Source organism: Penaeus monodon, chromosome 9 (assembly GCF_015228065.2).
Source record: "Penaeus monodon isolate SGIC_2016 chromosome 9, NSTDA_Pmon_1, whole genome shotgun sequence".
Taxonomy (NCBI): Eukaryota; Metazoa; Arthropoda; class Malacostraca; order Decapoda; family Penaeidae; genus Penaeus; species Penaeus monodon.
Window position 1 is genome coordinate 6,469,531 of NC_051394.1, and position 10,803 is coordinate 6,480,333.

Sequence of the window (10,803 nt, forward strand, 5' to 3'; positions counted from 1 at the left end):
ATATAATATATATATATTATATATATATATATAATATATATATATATATATATATATAATATATATATATGGGGCCGCGGTGGCCGAATGGTTAGAGCTCGGACTCAAGACTGTCACGACGGCAATCTGAGTTCGAGGGTTCGAGTCACCGGCCGGCGCGTTGTTTCCCTTGGCAAGGAACTTCACCTCGATTGCCTCCTAGCCACTGGGTGGCCAAGCCAGCCCAAGTCAGTGCCGGTAAATAGAGATGGTGACTCGATAAAAAAAAAAAAAAACACCGGCGGAAGGCAATGGCAAACCACCGCTCTAAATTGCAAGAAAAATCATGGAAGCCCATGATCGTCAAGGCCGCGGTGGCCGAATGGTTAGAGCATCGGACTCAAGACTGTCACGACGGCAATCTGAGTTCGAGGGTTCGAGTCACCGCCGGCGCGTTGTTCCCTTGGGCAAGGAACTTCACCTGATTGCCTACCTAGCCACTGGGTGGCCAAGCCAGCCCAAGTCAGTGCTGGTCCCAAGCCCGGATAAAATAGAGAGAATGATTACCTAAAAGGTAACACCGGCACTCTCCGTGGAAAGGAACTGGGGACCCTACCACGTACTCACTCCAAGAGCATCACAACATGAAAACTACAATTAAGTATCATGCTGTGACCACGGCGGCTCAGACATGAACCTACCGTTAAAAAAAAAAAATAATTATATATATATATATATATATATATATATACATATATATATATATATATATATTATTATTTATTTTATTATTATTATATATTATACATAATATATATAAATATTATATTATATAATATAATATATATTATATATATATATATATTTATATATATACTATATTCTTATATTATATATATTATTATATTATATCAGATATGTCATAGTGATATATTAACAATCATAGTAGATGATGAATAATTGTATTATTACAATGATTTTTTGTGTTGTTTTAAGTGTTGATACAATACAAAGAAGTGCTAGTCCAATCTACATCGTAAAATAGCAAGTGATTACTAAAAAGTACCACGGCATTCCGTGAGGAACGTGGATGCGCTACAGCGTGATATATCGTGACATCAAACATAAAACTACAATTAATTATATGGATGATAATGTATACTATATGATCATAAGATATATATATGTATTATTGATATTGATTTTGGTGTATAGTTGATCTAGTGATGTATTTTAAGTATATTGTAGAGTCATGTTAATCTTAATATGAGTTATTGTTTTGTAATATTATGATTATAGATCTATTGTTTGTGTGTTGGGTATATGCTAGTATATGATAGATAATTTCAAAATCTAGATTGTTTAACAAGTATATTTACTATATATGTATTTATTATCTTTAATATATAATATTTTAAAATGATATGTGATTGATGTGTGTGTTATTTTAGTTGTTTTATTTGAATAGATATTTAAATAATAAATGTAATTAAGATTGTTTTATATTAATGATTATGTTTGTGTGTTTTGTGGTGTGTGTGGTGTGTTGTTGAGTGGTGTTGGTGTGTGTTGTTTGTGTGTTTGTGTTTGGTGTGTGTTTTGTTTGTGTTTTTGTTTTTGTTGTGTTTGTTATTTGTTGTGGTATGTTGTTTGTTGTTGATATGTTATTATTTATTTTATATATTATATTATTATAATTTGTTTGTTGTGTGTGTGTGTGTGTGTGTGTGTGTGTGTGTGTGTGTGTGTGTGTATGTGTGTGTGTGTGTATGCGTGTGTGTGCGTGTGCGTGTGCGTATGCGTGTGCGTGGCGTATGCGTGTGGTGTGCGCGTGTGTGTGTGTGCGTGTGCGCGCGTGTGTGTGTACGTGTGCGTGCGCATGTGCATGTGTGTATGCGTGTGCGTGTGTGTATATGCGTATGCGTGTGTGTGTGTGTGTGTGTGTGTGTGTGTGTGTGTGTGTGTGGTGTGTGTGTGCACGCGCTCTCCCATGTGTACACAGCTATACCATATGTTTCTTCCAGACACACAAAAAATGAACAGTAAGCTCTTCTTGCCAATGTGTTGCAAGTACTGCTTCTTCTAATTTTCTAAGAAGGCGCTGCACCTCCAGGAAACCGACCGAGGCAGACGGATGGGACAAGAATCACTGAATTCAAGGAACAATGGATACGTTGGAATTGTGCTGTGTAAATGATAACCACAGTGTGTTATGTTAAAGTGAAAATTCATGCCGATGTGAATGTCGATGTTTTCCCTTGATAAATGGTAAGGATTTGTGTTGACGTCGTAATATTAATGTTGTTTTCTTTTTCTTTTTTGTAATATATTTAGTTGATGTTAGTGGTAAGAATATCCAGTGTTTGTTTTGTTAATGTATATGTTGATATTTATGTTAATAGAGTTAAGATTTAGGTTCGATGTTGACGTCAAATGAGGTGATATTTCAATGCGTATTACAAGTGATGTAATAAGGGGTATCCAACGCTCATTTTATCCACCGCTTTTTCGCCAGGATATGAAAACAAGAATGAACTTTTATATCTCCCTGTATGACTTTTATTTCGTATGGCTGAAAGATCATTATTTTTTATCTTTACCTTCTCCTTTCAAAAAAAAAAAAAAAAAAAAGTGAATCAGAAAAAAAGCGACAAAAAATATGATGGCGGGAGAATTTCTCAGAAATTGACCCCCGCAAAGAGTTAGGCGTTTTGCAGAATTTGCTTTAATCACGATGTTGTCACGTGGTCAAGAATTTTCTTTCCCATTCTTTGAAATAAACTCTGCCCACTGTGGATTTTCTCTTTCTTTCTTGTAAATTGGAGTAGGGAAATAAAAAAAAAAAAACACTAGCGATGGACGGCTAAATTAATGTTGTGATTATGGTTGTTTAGCTCGTGTTGACGATGGTTACTGACAATAATGATAATATATTATAGTAATTTAGGGTTTCAGTACTAACGATATTGCAAAGATAATAGTGATTAGCGAAAATAATGATCATAACAGTGATAATCGTGTAAGTGGACAGTGATGCTAAATGTATGTTAATAACAACCGTAGATGTGATTATTATTTTTTAGACGTTGGTAAATGATAATGTTATAGATGACATGATGCGAAGGAAAGATGATGATGATGATGATGATCGATGATGAACGTGATGAAAATATGCTAGTGATGATAATGATAATGGTGATGTAAGTGGTAATGGAAAATATAATAATGGTAATGGTATAAGAATAGTAAAACATCAACAACAATATAATGATAATAAACTAATAATATTGATAATAATGATGATAATAATAATAATGATGACGAGTAAGCTCCTACCCCAACTGAGGATAGGATGGCTTTCTTAGCTGAAGAGTGGAAAAGCGCAGCTATGTGGATATCCCTGCTGAATGCTAAAGGCTGGGGGTGAACCTATGACATGGGGCTTGCATGACAAACTGACTGCCATCTGGCAGTCTGGTTCCATTTCCTTCCTGACCTGTTGAGGAACCTGGTCATCCCTCTTTCGAATGGGAAAGGGGATTGTTGCGGACTTAGCAACGACCGTGTCATTACACTGCTCAGCATACCAAGGCAAGGTTTTCGCCCACATCTTCTGAAACGGATCCGCGGCCACCTTCAAGAAGGCACCAGAGACCAGAGCAGTCTGGATTCACTACAAGCAAGTCCCCAATAGACATATCATAGCGCTTCGGAGTAATTGTGGAACGCCGTCGTGAGTTCGGCCGTGAGGTTGCCTGCAAGCTACATGCAACTGAAAGAAGGCGTTCGAATAAAGTGCATACTATGGAGATTCGAGGCTTACAAAATTCCGACACGGATTATTGGCCGTGATAGCAACCGTATAGACCGTACAAGAAGTGCTGTAAAGTGTGGGGGGGCCTGACGAAGTTCTCCTGTTTAATAGGAGTGGGTCAAGACTTTTCAACCCGCATGGATGGATAATGGTTAGAGCTACTAGCCAAAGTCAGGGTGGAGCAAACACGGGGTCTCAGACCTTGGACTATAACAATAATATTAATTACAATAATAATCATTATATTAAACAATGATAATGATAATAATAATATCTAATCGATGATGCTATAATGATGATAGTAATAATAAAATAATGACAATAATATATTGATAAATAGTGATAATTTTAACGATAATGAAATTGTGATGAAAATAATGATATTAGCATTATTATCCTACTTATCATAATAATAATAATGTTATCATTATCATTATCATATTTCTATTACTGTCATCATTCGCGTTACTATGATGTTAACAATGAATCCTAATGAATAATGATATTATCGATAGTAGTAACAATCATAGTCACTTATGTTAATACTAAAGTACAGCACATCGTATCATGATATTTACGGAATATTTTATCTGTTTTACATTCGTGGGCTTCCTGTATATGCTACGTAAAAGTACAATCATTATTTATCTCAGTAAGAGTATATGATTTTTAATAGTTTCATTGTTTAATTTATTTATTATGTGATTCGTCAATGAAATGTATCTGCTAGAAAAATTCATGTTTCTGTAAAAATATATGGTATACTCGTATGTTAGGACAGTATTTTAGGCGTTGAGATGGGCAGTCTATGCTGTCTTTGAGAAACTTGTAACTGAAAGTAGATCGAAGTGCATAAGTTATGGAAAACTAACATTAATATTTAACATTTAACTGTGACTGGAAGATCTTTGGTTTAGGGACTTTATAGGAAAGGATGAGAGTTTTTAAACTCCGTAGCTTAGTGCATTACTATCTTAAGGGTTATTTTCATTATGTGTTGTATGACAAAGAGAAGGGCAAACGATTTAAAAAGTGTTCTTTTATGAAGTATTACACGATTACGTCTTTAGGAAAAAATTGTCCTTGCTCATTATTTTATGAGAGATTCGAGCGTATCATATCATTGCGAGCTTAATCGAGGAGGAAAATATAAACCTTTAACATAACATTTTCTTTCTTTCTTTATTACGTGTCGGTCCCTTGCATTTCCATCGCTTCTCATCGAGCTTTGGACACGAGACTAGTTCACAAGATAACAACAATAACGGCACGGCGAAGAAAGCTTAATGTTTGTCTTTATTAACTATCCCTTTCGAAGATACACGAGATCAAGACGAGGTAGTTGCAATGGGGTCTTAAGTGGCTAAAATACACGCGCGCTCACTCTCATGTCCTGAGTGGGAGCGAAGCGGCGGTCTACGCAGCCGCTCCTCCTGACCATAGGATGTTGGGTGTTTAAATCCAGTTTTTAGATCGCCAGCTTGGTTATATATAGTATGTGTGTTTTTTATGAGCTTCATAATATTTTTTTTTTTGTATATATTCTGACAAAAATCTAAATATAGGAGCACCCACACCCACACACACACACACACACCACACACAACACACACACACACAAAACACACACTACACCCACACACACACATATATACACACACACACACTATATATAACACACCACACACACACACACACACAAACACACAAACACACCACACACACACACACACAAACAACAACACACACACACACACACACACAAAATATATTTTGGGGGTTATACACTATAATTTTTTTCTCTGATTTTTATAAAATAGTATCTGTTATTTTGTTTTTTGACAAGGGGGAGGGATCTATAGAAAGATCATTGAGGTTTTAAGAAATTTCATACGGGTAATGCCACTTATATAATGGGCTCATTTTCCTCTTCTAGTGTATACAGATAAGGCCCACATCTACATCTAATCGATCTTCTTATATTATGTATCTCTCCGTCTCCGCTATTTTCCCCCTTCTGAAACACAAATTAGGGTTTAAAAATTTTAAAATTTTTTTAAAAAAAAAGGGGGGGGGGGAAAAAAAATAAAAAAGAAAAAAAAAAAAAAAAAAAAAAAAAAAAAAACCAAAAAAAAAAAAAAAAAAAAAAAAAAAAAAAAAAATAAAAAAAAAAAAAAAAAAAAAAAAAAAAAAAAAAAAAAAAGGGGTTTTTTTTTTTTAAAAAAAAAAAAAAATTTTTTTTTTTTTTTTATTTTTAATTTTTTTTTTAATTTAAAAAAAGGTTAATTTTCTTATTTAAAATTGGGGTTTATAAAGGGGTCCCCCCCCTTTCTTTTTCCTGGTTGTTTTGGCCCCGGGGGGGGTTTTGGCCCCGGTGGGGGGGTTTGGGGGGGGGTGGGGTTTTAAAAAAAATTTTTTTTTTAAAAAATTTTTGTTTTATTTTTTTAATTTTTTTTTTTAAAAAATTTTTTAATTTATAATTTTTTGGGAACCCCCTTTAAATTAAATGTAAAAAAAAAGAGAAAGAAATTTTTAATTTTAAAGGAGGAGTTGGAAAATTTAAAAATTTTTTTGGGTTTTTGGGTTTTTTTTTAAATTTTTGGATATAATTTATTTTTTTAAAAAAATTTTTTGGTTTTTTTTTTTTTTAAATTTTTAAAAACCCGTTAAACCTTTTATTTCCCCGGTAAAAGGGGGAGGGGTTTAAAAAATTTAAAAACCCCCTTTTTTTCCCCAAAAAAAAAATTTTGGGGGAAAAAAAAATTTGGGGTTTTTTTGGGGGGTTTTTAGTTTAATCCCAAAAAAATTTTATTTTTTATTAATACATTAAAGAAAAAAAATTTTTTTTTTTTATAAAGGGAATTTTTTTTGGGGAAAATAAAGGGGTTAATTTTTTTTTTGGGAATTTTTTTGGGGGGAAAAAATTGGGGGGGTTTTTCCCCCCCGTTTTGTTTGAAAAGAAAAAAAAAAAAAAAAAAAAGGTGAAAAAAGATTTTTTTTTTTTTAAAAAAAAAAAAAAAGAAAAAAAAAAAAAAAAATTCCTCTAGGGGAAAAAAGGAGGTGCGGAAAAGTGAGAAATTAAATTTTAAATTAATAAAAAGGGGGGAATCGCGGAGTTTGGCAAAATTTTTTATTTTATGAAAAATGTGGTTTAAAATTTAAAAAATAGTTTTTCTTTAAAAAGGGGGGTTTTTTTTTTATGGAAAGGGAGGTGTTTTTTATGTTTTTTTTTATTAAATATTTTTGTTTTATTAATTTTTATTTTAATGGGTTAAAAGGGTGAAGGGTTGTTTTTTTAAATTTGGGGGTTTTAAAAAATAAAAAGAATAAAAAAAAATTTATTTAAAAAAAAAGGAAAAAAAAAAAAAAAAAAAAAAAATCAAACAAAAGGGAAAAAAAAAAAAAAAAAAAAAAAAAAAAAAATGGAAAATAAAATGGGGGGGTTTTCTTGTTTTTAAATTTGGTTAAATTTTCCCAAAAATTTTCCTTTTTCCCCTTTAGTTTTTTTTTTTTTTTTTTTTTTTAAAACCCCCCTTTTTTTCCAAAGGGGGGGGTTTTTTGTTTTTTTTAAGGGGGGTTTTTTTTTAAAATTAAAAAAATTTTAAAAAAAATTTTTGGGGGTTTAAAAAAAAAATTTTTGGGGGGGTTTTTTTCAAAAAAAAAAAATTTTTTGGAATAGGGGGGGAAAATTTAAAAATTAATTTTTTTTATTTGGGGTTTTAAAAAAAAAAAAAAAAAAAATTTAAAAAATTTTCTTAAAAAAAAAGAAAAAAATTTTTTTAAATTAAAAACAAAAAAAAAAAAGGGGAACCCCAAGATTAAATTAAAACCCAAAAAACAAAAAAAATAAAAAAAGGTTTTTCCCTTAAAAAAAAGTTTAAAAAAATTTTTTTTTTAAATTTTTTTTTTTTAAATTTAAAAAAAAAAGGGTTTTTTTTAAAATTAAATAAAAAAATTAAATTTTTAAAAAAAAATATAATATTGTTTAACGAGTAAATTTTAATATGAAGAATGGGGAAAAAACCCAAAATTAAAATCAAAAATTTTTTTTAAAAATTATTAAAAAATTTTTGTAAAAAAACAAAAGGGTAATGAAATAAAAATTAATTTAAAAAAAAAATAATTTTTTAAAAAATAATAATAATAAATATAAAAATAAAAATTTTTTATTTAAAATTAAGAAAATTTAAAAAAAAAAGGGGGGGGATTAAAATATTTTAAAACCCATTTTAAAAAAAAATTTTTTTTTCCCCAAATATTTTAGTTAAAATTTTTAAAAGAAAAAAATTTTTTTTCCCCCCCTTTTTTTTTTGGGGAAAACATTAAAAAATTTTTTAATTTTTTTTCTTTTTCTTTTTTTAAAATTTATTTTTTTTTTTTTTTTTTTTTTTTTTTTTTTTTTTTTTTTTTTTCTTCTTTTTTTTTTTTTTTTTCTCCCTTTTTTCTTTTTTTTTTTATTCCTCCCCCCCTTTCCCTTTTTTTTTTTTTCTTTCTTTTTTTTTTTTTTCTTTTTCCTTTTTCCCCCCGGTTTTCCGACCCCCCCCCTTTTTTTCCCCCCCCCCCCCCTTTTCCCCTTCCCCCCCCTTTTTTCCCCCCCTTTTCTTCCTTTCTTTTTTCCCCTTTTTTCCCCCCCCCCCCTTTTTTTTTCCCCCTTCCCTTTTTTTTTCCCTCCTCCTTTTTTTCCCCCCCTTTTTCCTCCCTCATTCCTCCCCCCTTTCCCCCTTTTCCCCCTCCTTTTCTCCCCTTCCCTCCTCCCCCCCCTTTTTTTTCCCCCCCCCCCCCCCCCTCCCCCAAACCCCCCCCCCTCCCCCCCACTCCCCCCCCACCCCTCCTTTCCCCCCCCCCCCCCTTTCCCCCCCAAAAACCCCCCCCTCCCCCCCCCTCCCCTCCCCCAAAACCCCTCACCCCCCCCTTTTTCCCTCCCCCCCCCAAACCCCCTTTTCCCAAAAAAAAAATTTCCCGGGGGCCCCCCCCCCCCTATTTTCCCCCCTACCTACCCCTCCCTTTCCCCCCCCCACCCCCCTCCATGGCTCCTTCCCTTAATACCGGGGGGAAAAAAAAAACCCCCCCTCCCCCCCCCCCCTCTTCCCCCCCCCCCCCCCAAACCCTTCCCTGCCGGGCCCCCCCTTCCCCCTCCCCCTCTCCCCTTTACAAGTCTTCTTCTGGACCTTCTGAGGGGGTAACTTGAAGATTACTCCCCAGCCTCCAACCTCACCCTCACTTCAATGATCTCTTGTTACTTTTTTGTGGTTTGCTTGTCTCCTTAATCTGATTATTTTCATTTATTAATAATCTATTCCCATTTTTTCATACTGTTTTTTTCCCTTTTTGTCAAAAAAAAAATTTTTTTGTATCATTGGTCTTGACTTTCTTTGTTCTGATTATACCTTCCCTTTGGTTCCCCTTCGTTCGTTTGCGATAAATAATTTCCTTCTCGATATTTTCTTTACTATTTCATAATTCTTCTTTTATCGCTACTTTTCTTTTTTATTTTCTTGTCGCCTTCTGTCCTTTTTCTTTTTTTCCATTTTTTCTTTTCGGGCCCTTTTTTTTTTTTTTTTTTCCTTTTCCCCCTTTTCCACCAATCCCCCCTTTTTTTTTCCCGTCCTTCTTATTTCTCCCTTTTAGACCTCTTTCGCGTTCCGTGTCCTTTTTTTCCCTTTCCCTTTTTTTTATTTCCTTTTCTCCAACTCCTTTTTTTTCTTTTATTTTTTTTTTTTTCCACCTTTTTTTTTTTTTTTTTTTTCGTTCCTGTACTTTTTTTTTCTTTTTTTCCCTTTTTCCCCCTCCCTTTCATTTTCCACTCTTCCTTTTTCCCCCCTTTTTCTCCCTTCCCCTTTATTCTTTTATACTTTTCTATCTTTCTTTTCCTTTTTCTGCCCTTTCACTGCCCCCGCTTCCCCCTGTCCTAGGCAGTGGTCATCCGCCTAACAACAGTAGACACCTGGTTTTTTTGGCTTTTTACCTCGAAGCCCTCTTTACGTCAAAAATTCCCCCCCCAATTTTAAAAAAAAAACCAAACCCGGGCCCCAAAAAGGGGGGGTTTTAATTTTTAGTTTTTTATACAAAATCTTTTTTTTAAATATTAGGTTAAAAGTTTACTTTCATTATAATTTTTAATTCCATTATTTTTTTTTTTTAAAGTATGGATTATACAAAAAAAAAACTTATTCCTTTTGGAAAATTGAAATGAAAAAAAATAAAGGGTTTTTGAAAAAGTTTTTCCTACGGTTTTTTTGGGGGGGTAGAAATGGAAAAAGAATTTGTTTTTGTTGTTTTCGGTTTGTGTTTACTTTTCATTTTTTTTTGGGGGGAAAAAATGGGTTTCAATTTTTTAGGGGGCTGGTTCAGAAATTGAGTGGAAAATATTTTTTTTTAAAACTGATTTAAAAATTTTTTTTTTTAGGCTTTTAGAACAAAATGGGGCTTTTTATTTTAATATTATTTTTTTTTTTGGCCCCCCCAACCGGAAAAAAAATTTGGGGTTTTTTTCAAGTGATTAATTGTTCTGGGGTTTTTCGGCCCCGAAATGTTTTTAATTTACATAAGTTTAATTTTTTTTGTTTTTGGGATTTTTTCTTTTTTCCAAAGGAAGGAAAAGTATTAAACACTAATACAAAACCCCACAAGACAAAACAACAACGCCGGGCCCGGGCCAAAAACAACATAATAAACCCCAAGGAAAAGAAAAAGAAAAACAAACAACCCCCCCCAAAAAAGTGTAGATAATTTATAAAAGGATTATTTTTTAAGAAATAAAATAATACCCAAGTGAGGAAATTTTTTAAATAATAAATTTTAAATAAGAAAACGATATAGGGGAACTACAGAAACGGAAAAAAAACTTAAAAAAATTTTTTTAAAAAAAACTTTCAGGCCCCAAGGCGTTTTAAAAAATTTTTATTTTCCCCCCCCAAACCCCTTTTTAGGGTTTAAAAAGTTGGGTTTGTTAAATTCCCTTTGGGGTTTAACGAAAGGTTTTTTTTGGGCCCCAAAAATTTAAAAAAACA